Source organism: Magnolia sinica, chromosome 16, assembly GCF_029962835.1.
Source record: "Magnolia sinica isolate HGM2019 chromosome 16, MsV1, whole genome shotgun sequence".
NCBI lineage: Eukaryota > Viridiplantae > Streptophyta > Magnoliopsida > Magnoliales > Magnoliaceae > Magnolia > Magnolia sinica.
This window is the reverse complement of record NC_080588.1, coordinates 31,270,700-31,291,962: the sequence shown is the minus strand read 5'-3', so window position 1 is coordinate 31,291,962 and position 21,263 is coordinate 31,270,700. Positions and strand designations below refer to the sequence as shown.

General features: G+C 40.0%; 1 non-coding gene across 1 annotated transcript; it reads right to left on the bottom strand.

Moving 5' to 3' along the window:
- Positions 1-20,823: 20,823 nt before the first annotated feature.
- On the bottom strand, positions 20,824-20,922 carry LOC131230147 (small nucleolar RNA snoR27). Its single transcript, XR_009163870.1, has one exon. It is a non-coding gene; the product is annotated as a small nucleolar RNA snoR27 (small nucleolar RNA).
- Positions 20,923-21,263: the final 341 nt, after the last annotated feature.

Here is a 21,263-nt window from a genome sequence, read left to right as displayed (position 1 = left end):
AATACAAATATTAATAAGATGAAGTTGGATCTGCTTCCTGAACAAGGTGGTGGTGTTGATGGTGGTCCTGAAGAAGCTGGTGTTGATATTAATATGGATGATATTTTTGAGGAACTGGATTCTGACTCTGCTAATGATCCAGATTTTGTACCATCTGATGTTGATGCACGTCTGAGTGCATTAGAAGGTAGAGTTGAGGATATAAATGTTAAGTTGGAAAACATGTCTGTTGCTCATGATTTGCAATTCAAGTATATGCGCAAATATCTTAGGCGCTTGAACAAAGGCATGCACCAACTTGATCCTTCTATTCCTGCTCCTTCTTCAAGTTCTAATTCTGACTAGTTTCTATGAAACTTTTGGTATGTAATAACTTTATTACTTTGCTCTTGTTTGATTGAGTTTGAGTTGGATTTTATGCTGGATATTTGTTCTTAATGTAATATTTATGCTGGATATCTGTGATGCTATCTTGAGTATCTCTATGACTCTTTTGCTATACTCTATTTCCTCCTCATGTTTACTCTCATTCCTTTATTTAGTTCTCCTTTGTCATATTGTGACAAAAAGGGGGAGAATGGTTTGTTGTTAATGTGATTGTGAGAGGAGTAGCATTGGTTATGTTACTCAGGGGGAGTGGGGTGTCAAGAAGAATATATGTTTGATCTTGTTTGATCTTGTTTCTTGTTGAATGTTGAAACTGGTTGAATTTTAAATGTTGAATATTGATTTGCATGTATTAACCAGTTGATTTACTTTTGTTTGGTTATGTGTTTTGTCACTAATTTGACAAAGGGGGAGATTGTAAGTGCTATAGTTTATATCCCTGTAAGTTGTCAAATTTGTGGTGACAAAATCTCTGTTATGTTTTATATAACCTGCTTAAGTGAAGCTCTCTCAAGGATCAACATTCAAGACTTCATGAACAAGCTAAGCTCACATCAAGCAAAGCTCTCAAGTACAAGACTCAAGATCTTGAATGAAAGAACTGATCACAAGACAAGACTCTTGAATGCAAGAACTGCTCACAAGACTCAAGCTGAAAAGAAAAAGAAATTACAAGGCAAGACTCAAGCTGAACTCAAGACTCAAGCTGAAACTCAAGCCACTTTCATGATTGAGCTACTTCAAGGTTTAGTCTACATCAAGACTTCAAGGCTCATTCTTCATGGTCTCTTGTTTCAATGTCCATACTTCATGATTGAGGTTTGTTTGACCATAGGATGACCTTAGAAGTAGGTCATTTCGGATACATAAGTCGAACGTTATTTTACATGTGATTGATTCCGTTCTTCGACCAGTCTTAGGTCTCTTCGACTAGTCCTAGACTTGCTTCGACCGATCTAAGAAATTCCTGGATCGATCGTAAGTTTGTTACAAATTCCGGATAAAATGTAGCCTTCGACTAGTCACGGAATGCATTCGACCGATCGTAGGAGCAGTGTTTCGCATCTTCGACCGATCGTAGAATCTCGACTCGAAGTCAGCGAACTTTGCGGGACCTACGACCGATCGAAGGAAACCTACGACCGATCGTAGGAGGGCTACGACCGATCGTAGAGCGGTCAAAGCAAATCCCGCCGGATTTTTCAAATATCTGTTAGAGCTTCGACTAGTCGAAGAGCACTCTAGACGAGAAGAACCGATCTTCTCACCTATAAATAGTGCACGAATCTCGGAAGAAATCATCGATTTAATTATAGTATTCAAGCCAATCTTCGTCGAACTTCGAGAGATAATTTTGTGCTCCATTTAAGCTAAGTGTGCTTTTTAATATATTCTTTCCTTAGCTTTATTTTAATTGATTTTGTTTCTGTTATTCCAATCTGATTTGAAAAGAGGAATTGTTATTCCCTTTCTTTGGAATCAAAATCAATTAAGGCAAGCCCTATTTGGTTTAATTTAAAATCTATTAGAATTAGAACCATTGTAATCGAGTACTGGACATTGAACTTGGACATTCAATCATCTACTTTGATTTGGTTCTACCGGGCTGCTACAACGAAGAAGATATTCAGGTATTTTACATATTGTAAATTCCTTTCTATTATTTTGGTTTCTTTCAAGATTTGCCAGAAAAATCTTGTTATATTGGTTATCTGAGGAAAGCCAGGAAAACTCAGAAGTGGGGTTTTTTTAATTGTGTAAGCCCACATACAAAGACACAATTGTAAGGGTTTTGGGTGAACCTGGGAAAACCTATCTTTAGTGAACGCTAATATCCCCTGTGTGAGGATATTAGGAGTGGAGTAGCTTTTTGTGTGGCTGTTGGATAACAGTTGGTGAACACACAGGCGAACCACTATAAATCCTTTGTGTTGTGGTTGTTTATTTTATTCTTTTAATTTTTTTATTCTTTTTGTGGGATGTATGTATGGTGGTGAATGTTGTAATTATTTCAAGCTTTGTGAGAATGTTGTAATAGCTTAGAATTTACTTTCTGCTATTCCTTTATAAGCTTGTTTTTCAATTTCATTTGAAAGTTGTTCCAGCAAGGTTGCCCTGCCATTTTTATGGTGTATGGCTGTCCCTAGAACAATACATCTTTAATTACAAGTTATTTCAATTCAGTTCATATTTGTTTTTGTATTCCTCTTCGATTTGAGACTTGATACAAAGACCTTTCTAGAAATAAGGTTGTCCTACCATAAACTCTGTTTTTGGTGTAAGGTTGTCCTTAGAATAACGTTTGTATCAACCTCTCAAGATCTGAATTTTGAGGTTGTTTTTCTTTCCTGCATTATTATTTAATTTGGCTATCATTTTCTTTATTATTCCGCTGTTATAAGTTTTTATTTGGCATTGTCCTATTCACCCCCCCTCTAGGACATATAGCTTGGCCTTTTCAAAAACTAAAACCAAAACCTAAACCTATAGCCTGAACTCAAATTCCTAAACCTTAACCTATAACCTAACCTAAACCTATACTTATAACCTAAAAACTATTCCCAAATTCCAAAACCTATAACCTAAACCTAACCTTTCTGTAAACCTATAGCCTAAACTCAATTCCCTAAACCTAAACCTACACCTAATCCTAATCTCAACTCCCTAACCTAAACCTAAACCTAAAGTTGAAAACCCAAACTTAAACCCAATCTTGAACCTGAACCCGATTTCCTAAACTTAAACCATAAACCATTCTCAAATCCAAAAACCTATAACATAAACCTAAACGAAAACCAAAACTTATAACCTAAACCCAAACCGATTCTCAAATCCCAAAACCTATAACCAAAACCAAAACCAAAACCTATAACCTAAACCCGAACCCATTCTCAAATCCCAAAAGCTATAACCTAAACGTAAACCTAAATATAAACCTTAACCTAAACCTATAACCTATAACATAAATCAAAACCTAAACCTAAACCTAAAACCTAAACCTATAACCTATAACCTATAACCGAAATCATAACCTATTACCTTTCCCTAAACCATAACCTAAACCTATAACCTATAACCTAAATCAAAACCTATTACCTTTCCCTAAACCTTAACCTAAACCTATAACCTATAACCTAAATCAAAACTAAAACCAAAAGCTATATCCTAAACCTGAACACATTCTCAAATCCTATAACCTATAATCTAAACCTAAAACCAATAACCTAAACCAAAACCTATAACCTAAACCAAAACCAAAACCTATAGCCTAAACCCGAACCCATTCTCAAATCCAAAAAACCTATAACCTCGACATAAACCTTAACCTAAACCGTTAACCTCTAACCTAAATCAAAACCTATAACCTAACCGAAACCTATAACCTATAACCTAAACCTGAACCCATTATCAAAACCCAAAACCTATAACCTAAACCGAAACCAAAACCTATAACCTAAACCCGAACCCATTCTCAAATCCCAAAACCCAAACCTAAACCTAAACCAAAACCTAAACCTAAACCTAAAACCTAAACCTAAACCTAAACCTATAACCTAAACTCAAATCCCTAAACCTAAACCTAAACCTAATCATATAACCTAAACTCAAATCCCTAAACCTTAACTTATAACCTAACCTAAACCTATACTTATAACCTAAAACTATTCTCAAATCCCAAAACTATAACCAAAACCTAACCTTTCCCTAAACCTATAACCTAAACTCAATTTCCTAAACCTAAACCTAGACTTAAACTTAAACCTATAGCCTAAACTCAAATCCCTAAACCTTAACCTATAACCTAACCTAAACCTATACTTATAACCTAAAACTATTCCCAAATCCCAGAACCTATAACCTAAACCTAACTTTTACCTAAACCTATAACCTAAAGTTAATTCCCTAAAGCTCAATCTACACCTAATCCTAATCTCAACTCCCTAACCTAAACCTAAACTTAAACTTGAAAACCCAAACTTAAACCCAATCCCGAACCTGAACTCGATTTCCTAAACTTAAACTATAACTCATTCTCAAATCCAAAAACCTATAACATAAACCTAAACCAAAACCAAAACTTATAACCTAAACCTGAACCCATTCTCAAATCCCTAAACCTATAACCTAAACCAAAACCAAACCTATAACCTAAACCCGAACCCATTCTTAAATCCCAAAACCTATAACCTAAACCTAAACCTATAACCTATAACCTAAACCAAAACCTATAACCTAAACCAAAACCAAAACCTATAACCTAAGCCCGAACCCATTCTCAAATCCCAAAACCTATAACCTAAACCTAAACCTATAACCTAAACCAAAACCTATAACCTAAACCAAAACCAAAACATAAAACCTAAACTTGAACTCATTCTCAAATCCCAAAACCTTTAACCTAAACCTAGACCTTAACATAAACCTATAACCTATAACCTAAATCAAAACCAATAACCTAAACCAAAACCAAAACCTATAACCTAAACCCGAACCCATTCTCAAATCCAAAAACCTAAAACCTAAACCAAAACCTATAACCTAAACCAAAACCAAAACCTATAACCTAAACCCGAACCCATTCTCAAATCCCAAAACCTATAACCTAAACCTAAACCATAACCTAATCCTATAACCTAAACTCAAATCCCTAAACCTTAACCTATAACCTAACCTAAACCTATACTTATAACCTAAAACTATTCTCAAATCCCAAAACCTATAACCTAAACCTAACCTCTCCCTAAACCTATAACCTAAACTCAATTCCCTAAACCTAAACCTACACCTAATCCTAATCTCAACTTCCTAACCTAAACCTAAACCTAAACTTGAAAACCCAAGTTTAAACCCAATCCCGAACCTGAACCCGATTTCCTAAACCTAAACCATAACCCATTCTCAATTCCCTAAAGCTATAACCTATAACCTAAACCTAAACCTAAACCTAAACCTAAACCTAAACCTAACCTAAACTTATAACCTTTCCCTAAACCTTTAACTTAAACATAAACTTAAAACCTAAATGTATTCTCAAATCCTTAAACCCAAACCTACACCCAATCCTAATCTCAACTACTTAACCTAAACCTAAACCCGATCCCGAACCCGAACCCGATTTCCTAAACCTAAACCTTAACCTATAATCAAATTCCCAAAAGCTATAACCTACAACCTAAACCTAAACCTATAACCTAAATCTTAACTTATAATCTGAACTTAATTATAACCTATAGCCTAACCTTAACCTAAACCTATAACCTAAACCTAAACCAAAACTTATAATCATATGGTGAGACCATTTCTTTTCTGTCAATTTCATTCCTCTTTGAGTTTTTATTAATTCATTAAGAAGAAAAAAAGTGGTTATACGTGATGCACTTCTTTCACTATCTTTTTTTTCCCCAATGGGCATTCTAATTTATAAATGACATGATTGTTTGTAGGATGATGTAATTTTAGTAGTGTTGAAATTTCAGGGTGAAGTCGAGCACATTTCTCTAATGAAGCCAAAGATTTGTATTTTCAGCATTATTGTAATTGTAACTGTAATTGATTGTAATTGTAATTGATTGAATGAAATATTCTAATTGTAATTGATTGAATGAAGGATTGTGATTGAATGAATGAATGATGTAATTGATTGAATGAAGGATTGTAATTGAATGAATGAATGATGTAATTGATTGAATGAAGGATTGTAATTGAATGAATGAATGATGTAATTGATTGAATGAAGGATTGTAATTGAATGAATGAATGATTGTAATTGAATGAATGAATGATTGTACAGGTGGTAATTGAATGAACAAATGATGTAATTTTTCAATGTACAAAATAGCTACGGATATTGACCGTAGCCACTAATCAGACAGGTGTCGCCTTTTCAATTTTGGCATATTGCTATGGACCTTCAGCTACAACTAAGATCCGTAACTGTTTGAAGTTTTTGCTACAGATATAATTACTACGGATTATATCTATAGCTATTTAACATGTAGCTACGGATTATATCCGTAGCCATTAATCAGACAGGTATAGCCTTTTCAATTTTGGCCTATTGCTACGGACTTTCAGCTATAAATAATATCCGTAGCTGTTTGAAGTTTTTGCTACAGATATAATTACTACGGATTATATCTATAGCTATTTAACCTATAACTAGGGATTAAATCCGTAGCCATAGGTTCCGGACCTATTATTATGGCACCTACGACGACGGTCGTGTTACGTACTAGCTACGGTTTTAGTCCGTAGCCATAGGTATATGGCTACGGATTTTATCCATAGCCTTTGCCCCTTTTTTTGGGAGTGAAGTCAAGTAAACCCCAAAAGTCAACTAGTCTCACACCTCACCCATCACTCACCTCACATCCATCACTCACCTTACATCCATCACCCATCATTCTCTCTCCCTTACACCCCTCTCTCTCTCATTTCACAAACACATTTCCAAGCAACAAAAAAATACACGTCCAAGCTCTTCTAAGTGTAAGAAAAGGTGTTTTGTGTGGCTCACTTCCTCTCCAAAAAACTTTTATTCTAGCCATTTATTTCTCATCTTCCACCATCAAAGTGAGACGCAAGGAGATCGGCTTTCCAATGGACCAAAAAGATCGAACGGTGGGTGCTTTATAGGCTAGATTTTTCATGTTTTGATGATGGGCCAAGTGAGGCCTACCGATTGATGGTATGGATCTCACTTTGGACCCTAGATGTGGCTGATGGCCCACCTTGATTCTCATGATCATTCCATGATGGGGCCATTCTCCATGGACCCCATCATGATGTTTATTTTCCTTGCATGAAAAGAGGTCATCTAGACCGTCCATTTTGGGTGGAGCAGGAATCTCCACCATTGATCTTTGAGTTGGTGGGCCCACATGTATTGGGACCTACTTGATGTATGATTGAATGCAAGGGAGGGCTCATAGTGGCGGAGCCCTCCATCACACGTGTCTATTTCTCTCTCTCTCTCTCTCTCTCTCTCTCTCTCTCTCTCTTTCCCTTTTTGTGATGATGTAGTTATGTGGCCCACTTAGATGGACCCCACTTTATATATGTGTTGTATCCACACCATCCATCATTTGGTGGCCCACTTGAGTAGGGCCCACCTTCTTTACTTGGAATGCCCAAACCGTCCAGCATCCCTGGACGTTGGACGTTAATTAGAAACACAAATATTAGCTTTGGTTCAAAGCTATTTGGGTGGGCCACGTGTGTGGGCCTCACCTTGATGTATGAACTCAATCCACGTCGTACATCCTTTTCCCCAGACCATTTTAGGCATTAAGCCGAAAAAATGGGGCCAATCCAACTTTCTGACGGGCCATAGTATAGAAAATAGTATTGTTATCGTTGAAAGTCACTCTGATGTTTCTATATACCGAAACATACTGAATATTGGGCTTGTTTGGCTTATCTTGAGCTATGGGAACCAGTGAACGGGGTGGATTCTTCCGATGTGGGCCCCACGTACGAAAATCGAGTAAAAACATGCTTTCAATACACACACACACACACATAAGCAGGCAGCGCCTGCTGCTGCTGCGTTTTGGCAGAGGACAGGCAGGGACCCACATCCCAGCCGTGGGCCCCACCGTGAGGTGTGTTGAAGCATCAACACCGTGCATCTGGTGGGCCCCTTCTTGCGGTGGGCCCCCTCCAAAATCAGCCGTATTAGAAGCTCAGGTGGCCCACGTCACAGGAATCAGTGGGATTGAACGTCTACCATTGAAACCCTTTTGGGCGTCACAGAAGTGTTGGATCCTTATGAAATTTGTTTTTTTGGCTTTTTCAGGGTCTATGTAACCTTATCAACGGTTTGGATGAAAAATAAATCGTTATGGTGGGCCCCACGTGGGACCCAAGGATGTATTGTTTTACTCACACCGTCCATGGACGGTGGAACCCACCATGGTGTTTGTGTTTTAGATGTGGTGTCCACCCATTTTGTAGGGACGGTGGGTCCCACTACTGTTGACATCAGCAAGGTCTATGGGACCCACATATGATGTATGTATACGACACCATCCACATCAATGGACGGTGGGACCCACCATGATGCATGTGTTGCATCCAAACCGTCCCACCATTTCGGTAGATAATTTTAAGGCTTGAGATCAAAGTTAAGACAGATCTAGGATTAGGTGGACCACACTATAAAAAATAGTGGGTTTGACCATCCACCATTAAAACCCCTTCCAGGTCAGTGTGACCTTATGATCAGATTGGATGGGAAATAAATGTTATCGTGGGCCTTGGGGATTTTAATGGTGGAAATCATTATCACCACTTATCTTTGGGTATGGCCCATTTGATATGCATGGGGCCTAATTGGTGTAGCCCATTTGATATACATATGGCCCATGTGATGTGGCCCACTTGTCATATTGATGGCCCGTTGTTGAGGCCTACCTTGATGTGTATGAGGCTGTTGTTGAGGCCCACCTTGATATGAAGGTAAGGCCCATGTTATGAGGCCCATTGTGATGTATTCAAGCTCATGGGTTATGGCCCATTACAAAGTACATAAGGCCCATTGGTGCGGCCTGCTTGATCATTATAAGGCCCATGTGATGCGGCCCATTTGATGTATCTAAGGCCCATGGGTCGAGGCCCAACGGGATGTCCTTAGGGTCCATTGCAATGTGTAATTCCCGTGGTTTGTGTAATGATGTTTTATGGCGGGCCATGCCTTGGGAGCAATGTTGGTTTGACGTCCACATTGTAAGAGTAATGTTGGTTAAATGTCCGCATTATAACTCTCCCAGGGCCCATTGATAGGCCCGTACTTGTTGTGTGTAGGCCATTTAGGTACATTTTCATTGTAAGGACAATTCATCACTTTATAACATGCTTAGTATAGCTCCATGATTCATGCCATACGCATTATATGTATGCTTAATATGAGGAATGTTCAATCATAGCATAAGCCATTGGGCTGAGACATTTACAGGACTCCTTATGAGATGGAGTGCCCCACATAATCGCGTGGTATGCGCGAGATTGTTGTATGATTGTACGGTGTGACTCATACATCTCACATATGTGTGACTTGATCATTGTAAGCCCTAGCGACATCAGGGTCGTGGCTCCATAAGCACATCATGGATGGCCGTATCGGATACCAAAAAACTTGGTTTTAGCATTATGGGCACTTAGGATGTCCTTGCGTGAAAGTCTCAGAACCTTTTTGGTACCAGGAGATGCTCCAACGTCTAGACCGAGTGGATACACGAGCGCCCGAGTGCCGAATACCAATAAGCCGTGTCTCCCACTGTGTCATGGTCGATTGGAAGGGGGTGTGGCCTTATCCACCCAAGTGAGGGGGCTATAAGCTAGGCTGAGTTTGACCAGCTCGCAAATGAGTCTGTTATCGACGAGCCGGGTAAGTATTGGCAGACTACTGATCAGGCGGATAGTGATATCTATTCCACTCACTGGGTTGTGTGGCTAGGGAGGTGGCAGTAGTGTGGACTGTACTAGACCCCGATGATATCCTAGAGAGGAACTATACTGATATGTGTACTTGATAAGGACTGGCATACTTGCTTTGCATTTCACATATGACATTTGGCTACATAGGCCTCGCATCGCATGGCCTTAGTATGACCGATAGCATTCATGCCTTGCATCACATAGCCTTGGTACGACTGATAATATTCATGGACTTACCGCATATTTTCGCATTACTCTGATATTGTAGACTTGGCACTCGCCTTGCGCATACACTTACACCACCCTCTAAGCTTTTGTAAGCTTATGCACGACCGTTGCATACAGGTGTCATTGGATCACAGCAGCGCTGAGGCAGGAGTATGTATCGGACTATTTTGGAGCTTTTTAATCACCCTGTATTTCCCTTTCCATATTGTACTTAAAGTTTTTGATATAGTGGATATGTGGTGATGTTGTTTTGTGACTTGGTTATACTTGTGGTTATGCTCCATTATAAAAAAAAATCATACTGAAAATCCTGTTTGTATGATCCTAGGATCGAAATTTGACATACGAATGCCAGGAGCCGAGAATGGGCCACCACGGAGGCTGTCGACGCAGGATTCGGCGATCGGGAATTCTATGAGCCTGTTTTTTGAGTTTGGGGCATGACATCATTGATGAAGTGAATCAGGGCAAGCTCATCCATGTTAAGTCTGTAGCCGAATTCACGAGCAATCTTGCATATAAGTCGACCAATTAGGAGTGAAATATCCATCCTAATGGCGCGTGTGGTCGGACTATCTATAGTAGTACATACATTGGCAGACACAACTTATCTCCTTGCCCAGCTCTGTATAGAAAGTCCACCATCAAACGTGTGCATTCGCCGCAGTTGCTCCACCTAGGATACACATTGTATGTGAATATGTGGTGGAGTAGGAAGAAGTCATGAGACATCTCGGTTGCTGGGAGGCAATTGCCTCACTTCTAGTGAACTAGCTGGCCGCAAAGAAACCGCGTGCGGCGATCTGTTTCTTGCATACTCTTAAGATTCTTCTCGCTAACGTGTACCTCTCTACGTGGAATCCCCATGATTCGGGTTATCACACCAACATTGACAATGGCTTCCCACCTTCCCACAGGGATAGTGAACTGTAGAGGCTCTAGCAGTGGATCTCGTATGTGGGCGTAGAAGGCTTGGACAGTGCTCTCACACCCACATGACTTGCCTTCAAATATGGGACCCCACCCGGCGTCCAATAGGAGGTCCATCATCGGATAAAGCCTAAATAGTCTTTTGTCCATGTGTGCTTCAAAAATAACTCTACGGCCTGAAACCTACCATGTCCAATGCCCGCCGACAGAGCTCTTTTGAGAGGAATTTAGGGATCAAGATCCCGCTTCGTTCTTCGCTCCCACTCAATGCTACTGCTAGCCTTGGTGCCTTTCTGCTTCCTTGGACGGGTAGGGCGGCTAGGCCCGGCTTCATCCGCGGGTGCCCTCTTCTTTCCCATAAGGGAAATGAGTGTGGAAAGGGAAAAGATGGTAGCCACTAGCTCAAAAAGAGCCATGAGAGTGAAGAAAACTTGAAGGATGAAATGGGTTGGTGGATTGTGGGGGTTTATGAGACACAAAGATGGATTTGTGTACTCAAATGAGAAGAAATAATGGGATTGAAGGTAGTAGAAGATGGATTTGAGAGAATGGTGGAGGTGGGTGCAAGTAAAGGAAGAAGATGAAGTTTGTGATGTATGGAGGAGAGATTTGAAAGAGAAATTGCAAGTTTGGAGGGATTTGAAAGCTAGGGGAGGGTGAAATGAGCAAAGGAGGGTAAAGGGGACCCAAATAGGGTGGTCCCACGTGAAACTGGGCCCCACATGTGTGTGGGAGGGGCGGGGGGCTGCCGAACCTGCGAGCCCACCACGGCCCGCTAGACCCGACCGTGATGCATCGCGGTCGGCGCGATGGCGTTGCACCTCCCTGTGCTGGACGGGGTGCCATCGCCTGGGGGCGGTGGCCTCCCCCCCTGGGGGGTTCCAAAAATGTGCAGGGGCCACTCTGGTTCCCCCCATTTCATGTGATTTGGGCCCCTACACCCGTTTGAGGCGGTTTCAGGTTCCATCTCCACGTATTCACGCTTTTTAGCATGTTTTGAGTGTGGGATTCACCGAATTATCGTCCCAACCCATCGATGGACGGTCTAGTAAGAGATGTGGATCATTTCACATGATCTCATACGCGTATGGGGTGGGTTTCAACTATCGGTTTCGCCCGTCAGTGAAACTTGGGATCCTACGACTGTTTTTACATTTCATTGCCCCCTCATAAGGCAAAGTACATCAGTGTGCATCGTGTTACCATAACCTAGGTCCATTTTAATCCAAATGATGCTCTAATACCAACTTGTAACGCCCTGAAAATTGGGGGTTGAGCAGAAGCTTAACTCCTGAGGTCCGGTGCATCACTTATGCAACATTGATAATGATGTTTAAATGTTGTCTATATTAGTGCATTAAACATGAGTGAGATTATACTAAAACAGCATATCATACTCCAAAGATAATTAAGTTAAACAAGCGAAAGACTGAGATAGGTATATAATGTATAGAAGTGTTTCTCAATCTCCAGAGTATGAGTATGTTACCAGGTTGAATGTATACATGTGCTGTTCTAAAATTTACAAAATATAAAAAATGTAAATGTCCAACTAATACTTATAGTCCTTGTAATCCCATCGATCAGTACATGGTCTATATAGACCCCCTTGATAGTTAAACGTAGGAGAATTCTTCCTCCACGTTTATGAAATCCAAATCAGTAGTGTAGACATCTTTGCCACCTACATCTACAATAGAGTCTGGTTGGTGTTTTAAAACACCGTCCTAGACTGTGAGTGAGTGATCAACTCAGTGGTACTATAAGGCAAAGGTTAACATGTTATCAATTCAGTCAAGCAGTAATGATAAAGCAATACAACAAACATTTCCTAACTACTCTGCTTAATGCAAGAATAATATACGGTAATGATGCATGCCCTCACCTGCACTCCCTCAGCGACACCATCTCACGGTCACACATGCTACTCCCACTATGCCTTCATCGCCAAAGCATATGCAGTGCGGTGCATGCACGTGTTAGTCGAGTTCTTAATTAGGCTTATTCATATAGCAGATTCTTGAAGCTAAGGTACCTCCCTTTATATCATTAACCCAAATAATGATCCATCTAAGGTCATCAATCCTAGTTAATCACATATGACAGGCAAGTTATAGGGCAACATCATCCCTAATTTGAAAGCAGTTGACGGGCAAGTTCGCGAGTTTACACTCGAGGTCACTAAGGGAGGCTCCTCACCATCCGCGTAGGCCTATTTTATACTCAAGGTCACTATGAGAGGCTCGTCACCTGATCGTAAGTCGACAGCTTGAATACAGTGTCCCGTACCACTGTATTCGACTCACGAGTTTGGGTTGCTCACTGGTCACCACGGGGATGCTCGTCACCCCAGCGCAGGCTAACAGCTCGACCATGGTATCCCATACCACCATGTCCGGCTCATGAGTCTTAGTGGATCGTGGTACCAAGGTTAAACTGGCTTTACATTGGTAAGTGGTACCTTAGATTCAAGCAGTAGCGTTCATACATGGTAAACACACATTAGGCTAATTGGGTTACATCACAAGTTCGATTGGTACGAGCGCACGCTAAATTAACTAACATGGAGCGCATACGCACTCCTCGTTGCCTAACCACTGCCGATAATCACCATACGACTCGAATTCATCGAACGTATCCGTTGTGGCAAAACTAGTTTGTCCACTTGATCGGAAACTGTTACCGATTGCCTGGACTACGTATTAGTCCCAATCATACTCAAATACACTAGGCATTCATATGTAATAGTCAAAACAACATTTAACAACCAATTCAAATACAATTCTCACTCGGGCATTTTAACAACCATATTGCACATGTTATCATACATAGGCATTTCATCCATAAATCATGTAGTAGCAAGATAGGTTACATGAAGGAAACTGTAACTATAAATAAGGTAATTGAGAATCCTATCTCAACACCCTCATAAAATACATTTCAACAAGCAATTTCTCATTCAGACATTTTATCAAACACTTAGACTACACATTTCAACATACATGTAATAAATTAGTTATAACATATATTATGGCAAATCCTTTCACAAAGGAGTTGTCATACGTACAACAAACATGAATTCTAGATTAATAGTGATAGGAAGCATAAATCATAATTTTCAATTCATTCAAACATTTCAACAAACACATAGAATGCATTTTAGTATACAACATAGTTTACACATACATGATATATCGAAAACGTCGTAACTAAGATCATATGGCAGCAATCAAGTCAGACATAAATTATTGCTGACATTGAAATCCTTGAAAACCATAACCTAAACGTTTATAGTCCGTACCCTTCATCGGTTTACTCGTTATGAACTCGGTTCGTACACTACGCTTCTGTTTACAGTACAACGGCTACCTAAATCACGAAATAGGTTAGCTATTTCATCGTTTCTTCTATTTGGATTTCTAAAACGAGATTAGGGTTAGGATTTCTTACCTAAATCAAAGTTAGATTCGACAGTTTAGCGACGGTGGGGTGGCGATTCAGCGTGTGGAGTCGTGGGAAAGAATCCCAGTAACAATCTCCCAATCTCACTCTATTCTCCTCACTCTTTCCTCCTCTTTTCTCTCTTCTCTCTCCTAGAGTTAGAGAAAATCGTATGGAATGAGAGAGGGGTGGGTTAAGGGCATTATATAGGCCCAGAACTGATATCAATGGCCGCAGGGCCATGGTATACTTAGGTTATAGCCAAAAGGCGGCTGTTTAGGGCCAACGGAGCTCATCTGGAGGTCCATTGCTCGCATAAAGTCCAGAGAAAGTTTTTTGACGATGGATCTATGCCAGGTTAAGATTTCGGTCCGATCGGATTAATGGATGGATCGTGGAGGACCCGTTTCAGTTCAATGGTCATCGTCACTCGATCAGGGCCACAAGTATACCAATGGGTGCAGGAAAATTTTCCTGATCCAAGGGTGTAGTTGGGTCAGAATCTAACGGTCTGAAACCTTAAATTTGGCCTACAAGCGAACAACCCAATTCACTTAAATTTGAGTTCATTTTCTAAAGATATTCGCGTTTCTCACACACTTCATACCAGGCTCAAGTTGTGCGTTTCTAGATATTATTTAGATTCGATTCCCACGATGGTTGTCAAGCCCAGTATGAAGGTCATAACCTTATAGTTTCATGGTAATTGGACTTTCGACGCGTGGTCCAGGTCCGATACGGAGTTTCAAAGTGCTCCCGCGAGCAACTGGGTTTTAAGATTGTCCTAAGTTTTTAGGTAATGTTGAACTAGCGATTCTAATGGTTTTGGGTCTTGTGGTTCGTATAGAAAGTGGTTCGAGCTAATTCTCCAATTTAAATCAGTTTAGTACTTAATTAAACTTCGCCTAAAATCTAAAGAATTCAGTCCTTAGTGATTTCTGCCTGAGGTAGTACTCGGGTCTTTGTACGGATTTTTCCGAGAAGTTATACAAACACTTGCATTTTATCCACAAATTACATAGCAGCAAATATGATTACATGAAAGAAACAATACATATGAATAAGGTAATTAAGAATCCTATCTTAATACTCTTAATAAATACAAATCGTCAACAATTTCTCATTCAGACAATTCATTAAACACTTAGACTACACTTCATCAAATATATAGACTAGGTTAATTACAACGTATATTTTAGCTAATCCTTATACAGAGAGGTCAACATCCATATGACAATGATGAATTCTAGATTAGTAGTCATGGTAAGCACAAATCATATTTACATGTTCATTCAAACATTTCAACAAACACATGAGATACATCTTTTGTTCAACATAGCTCATACATGTATATTACATCGAAAATGGCGTATTTAAGATAATATGGCAACAATCAAGTCAAACATAAATCATTACCTGACATTAAAAGCATTGATAACCATAACCTAAACGTTTATAGTTCGCATGTTTCGTCGGAATACTCGATTCGGACTGAAAACGGAACATCGGGCACCTAAATGACGTAATAAGTTAGCTAGTTTGACAAATAATTAGCTTAGATCTCTATAACAAGATTAGGGTTAGGGTTTCTTACCCAAAATCATAGCCGAAACAGATTGTGTAGTGTAACGGGGAGGTGATTCGGTGCGTGGAGTCGTGGGAGAGGATTCCTGCAATAATCTCCCCAAAGCCTTCTTCTCTCTCACCACTTTTCTCTTCTTTTCTCTCTCTCTCTCTCTCTCTCTCTCTCTCTCTCTCTCTCTCTTTCCCTTAGGGTTTTGGAGAAATTCGTATATGGGAGAGAGAGGGTGTGTGGGAGGCTATTTCTAGGCCCAGTTGTGATACAAATGGCCCAGGGCCACTATATACATGATTTATATCCTTTGGGCGACTGTTTTTGACAAACAGGGCTTAAAGGGAGGCCCACTGCTAGCTTATGTTATAGGGTATGCTCTCTAGCAATGGATCTATGCCAGGACGTGATTTCGGTGCGATCGGATAAGCCGATCTACCGTGGAAGAGCCGTGTCAGATCAACGATCATACTTGCTCGATTAGGGCCACAGTTATACGGATATATGCAGGGAAATTTCATTTTCCCATGGGCGAAGTTTGGTTAGAAATTGACGGTCTGAAATCCCCAATTTCATGTGTGAGCAAATAACCCAATTCACTTAAGTTTCATTACTTTTTCTAAAGATATTCGCGTATCTCACACACTTCACTCAGGGATCAATTTGTACATTTCTGGACGCTATCTGGGCTCGATTCTCGCGTTGGTTGTCAAGCCCAGTACGACAGACATAATCCTATAGTTTCACGGTCATCGGACCCTCTACGTGCGGTTTAGGTCCGATACGGGGTTTCAATGTACTCCCGATAGCAACAGGCTCTTGGGATTTCACCTAGGCCTTTAAGTGATGTTGATCCCATAGTATTAATAGTTTTAGGCCTTCTCATTTATGGAAATGGTGTCCCGAGCTTAATCCACCGATTATTTAGTTACGGTCATCTCAATTAGTCAGTGATAGGGAGACTAGAATTGGACCCTATGTGAACAAATTCCAAGGCTAAGGTTAATGTTTAAGTGATCGGGCGGATTCGTTGGTCTTCTACGGTCGATCAATTCTATTTGTACGATTCTTTATCGGTACCATCCGCGTATAAGCCCATCTCGAGTGTCGAGGGTCAGTAAGTGATGACGTGGCTAGTTATAAAAATGAAAATTTACGAATTTTGAAATTTTCAAAATAGCGAAAATTCGGGGTGTTATAGCAAACTTCCACTATGAAGAAAATGATATAACAAGCAATATACTAACTTTTTCCCTGAAATGTATAACGAAAACTCTTTGCCCACACTTTAGAATAACTCCTATTAACCGTAAAAAAGCCACAGGGACCCCTATTTATAGTTTAGGTAACTTCTCTTTTGCACCCTTTCAAAACCGACTCAAATTTCCGCAGTCCATATCAAATCCGTAAAATGAATCTACGTAACCTCGACTGGTCGAGAATGGGCCTCGACCGGTCGAGCACCTCAGAATCAGAAAACTGATACTTGTTGGACTTTGAGTCGAGCCTGCCCTTAACTGGTCGAGTGGGCCACTCGATCGGTCGAGCAGGGCACTCAACTGGTCGAGCACCTCTGTCTAGATGTGCCTCCATGTTGAGATGTATAGCAAAAATCCTTTGCCCACACTCCATCTTTTCAAGCAATCTTCCTCTTCCTACCTACTTTCTCTCATCATTTAATACAATACACTACTTTTAGTATTAGGCTCTCTCTTCCTCTACCATGGCGGGGAGTGTCTACAAAATCTTAGAACCCGGATGGATTACTATTTACTAACCCGACTCATCCTTAGCTAGGAATGTGCAGGGGCCGTTGTGGCGTATGAGTTTTATCCACACTGTCTATTTATTTTTTCATATTATTTTAAGGTACAAGCCCAAAAATTAAGAAAATACAAGGCTCAAGTAGACCACATCACATGAAGAAGAGATGATAATGAAACATGCTAGTGAAACTCTTATAAGACCACTCTGAGATTTTTATCTACTTAATCATGCCCCAGAGTATCTGTTAAAATGGATGGACGGCATGGATATACAATACATGCATCTTGGTGGTCCCCTGTCAAGGACTCACCATGTTGGGTGAGGTCTCAAAGGCACTTAATCTGCTTTCAAAAGAATTCATAAAGTGTCTCTGGCGTTAATCAAGTCGGTAATGCATTTACATTGCAAAAATTTTGCAAGCCCCACGCGCGATGATATCATATACACACCGTCCATCCATTTTTTCATATCATTATTTTTTAGATCATTCTAGGTATAAGCCCGAAAATGAAGCAGATCGGACACTCGAGTAGACAGTGGGGATTGAATGCTTACCAGTGAAAACTTCTAGGGGCTGTAGAAGTTTTGATATTTGTGTTTTCCCTTCATCCATCCAGGTCCATGTGACATTGTGAATAGGTTAGATGGTAAATAAACATCATGGTGGACCCTAGGAATGTTTTAATGGTTGGCATTCAATGTTTATTATTTTTTGTGGTGTGGTCCACTTGAGATTTAGATCTGCCTCATTTTTAGGATCTTGCACTAAAATGATCTTTCAAAACTGACGGACGGCACAGATATGTGACAAATACATCATGTTGCGCCCACGTTTATGGAAACACTTGCCCATAGGTGTTACTCGGATAATACCTAATCCACTTCCTGCTGATATGGGAAACATAATAAGATTTTTCTTGGTACCAACAATAGTTTGAGATACGCCCACCTTTCAAATTTTTAAGGGCCCCACCGTGACATTTTTAAGAAATCCACTTTGATTATTAGATATATATAATCCCATGCTAGGCTAGGACTAAAAAAATCAAGCTAATCTATGATTTCAGTGGGCCATACCAATTGAAACAATTGAGAGAGACTTCCACCCTTGATTTTTATAGGCCCTGTCATGATGAGAATATAAAATCCACTCCCACCGTTGGCTCCCACACCAAAAATTAGGCCTCGAACCTTAAAATTTGGCACATTATAAGTGATTCAAGTGAATCACACCAAGGGAAGGAGTTTGGAGGATAAGCTTTCTATATACACATTTTTCAATTATGTGGTTCATGTGAGCCAGGGATGGGGCTGATTGTTTTGCACTGAGTCTAACTTGAGGTGGCTCACCTAATGATCGGGTGGATTTCACATAATACTACAGTGGGGCTCACTTAAGTAAGCAACTCTTTTTCATCAATTGAAATAACTCTGTTTTGCTATGACCCACAGTTTCCTTCCGTGATTTGCATTTCTCTTTGCTATGACCCACTGGAATTTTGGATGAGGGTGAAAATTTGTTCCATGTGGTTTCATGGGATTCTGCGGGACATGGACAGCTCGGATTAGACGTCATGATGGGCAACGGTGCACGCATGCATAGATTCACAGGTGAGCATGCCTCTCTCTCTCTCTCTCTCTCTCTCTCTCTATATATATATATGATTTATCATTTCTGATTTCTCTGATTTCTAAGGTCATTAACGCGCAGATCGGATGTACCATCACCCCATAGGACCATCAAATGGGGAAAAAAAAAAAAACAAAAGGCTGATTAGCTATCTCTGGACTCAATTTGAACATTCAGGCGAAGTTTCTTGTTACAAGTCATGAGGAATTGGAGACGAACCAGGAAAAGATGTTTTTTTTTTTTTTTTTTCCTTTTTCTTTTTGTCCAAACACAATCACACACCCCACACAAGGCCGCGCACTCACTGCAACCCATGACCTCGTGTTGAAACTCGCCATAGGGTTGCAGGCAAGCAGGAGAAGATGTGCTTAAATAAAAGTGCATGTAATCGTCTGAATAAATGTGACCCAAGATGACAACCCATCGAGTGCATTTTGTGTTTCTCGTCAATTAGTTAATCCCATCCATCCACTCCATGGACTCAGCGAATGGTGCATGCTTTATGATTTCCTGTTCTCTCTCAATCGTTAAGTGCGCATGTGACCAGCGTGTCAAGTTGTCTTTGTCCTGCCCTGAGGATGAAACGGATTGGCTACTTCCCCCTGCCACCAGTCAATGGCTGGTGGTCGGTGCTATGTAGGCCCCACCATGATGTATGTATTTCATCCATGCCGTCCATCTATTTTTCTAGATCATTTTAGTGTATAAGTCAAAAAAATGAGGTATATCCAAATCTCATGTGGACCACATTACAAGAAACAGTGTTGAAAGAAACCATTAAAAAGTTTCAGTGTTGAAAGAACGTAGACCATTAAAAACTTTTGGGGGATCATAAAAGTTATGGATCAAAGCTGATCTTTGTTTTTACCCTTCATCTAGGTCTGTATGACCTATTAAACAGATGGATGTCAAATAAACAGTACAGTGGGCCTTAGGAGGATTTTAATGGTGGATATCCAATCACTATTGTTTTCCCATGGTGTGGTCCAGCTGAGATATATATTCCTCTCATTTTTGGGATCAAGCCATAAAATGATCCGTAAAATTGTATGAATGGCATGGAAGAAACATATATATCATGGTGGGGCCCACAGAGCACCGACCACTAGCCACCGGGCTAGTTGGCAGGGGGAGTAGCCAATCCATTCCCCCTGAGGACGATTAGCTACAAAAAAAGTTAGGCTGATCCATTCATCAGGCGTGGATACACTGTAGAAAACCTATGGAAAGCAATGGACAGCCGGTGGATTCACTCACTGACGAATGGATCGGCCTAATTTTTTCACCCAATGATCTTCATGTTGGGAAAGAAAAAAAAAAAAACTGTTGGGTATTGTATGCACCTAACACGTTGGTAGTATTGTATTACATTGAGAAGGATGTGAATGCACCTCTTTCCTTTATTTAACAAAATAAAAAATAAAAAATCTTTGGATCTCAGCATATTATCAATAGCCTTCTTTCAAGCCCCTTTTCAGGTACATTCAGAAAGATAACGCAGTTTTAACATTAACATCATCGATCCAAAATTAAAACGAAAAGATATATATATATATATATATATATATATATATATATATATATATATATATATATATATATATATAAGGAAGAGATGGAAACCAGAAAGCGTGGAGAAGAATAGTTTGCGTTTCTTAAATAACAAGTGTTGGTATATATATTGTTGAGGTTAGATATTTTCGCTCACCTGTACATTGCAGCACTGATACATGCTACCACGTATGATAGGATTGCATGTGAATAGAACATCTGATCCGCCCATCATATAGCTCCTGCTGTAAATATTTCCTGGTTTAAAAAAATGAACAGGTAATCAAGCTTATCATGTGAGAAACAGTGTATGAGGAA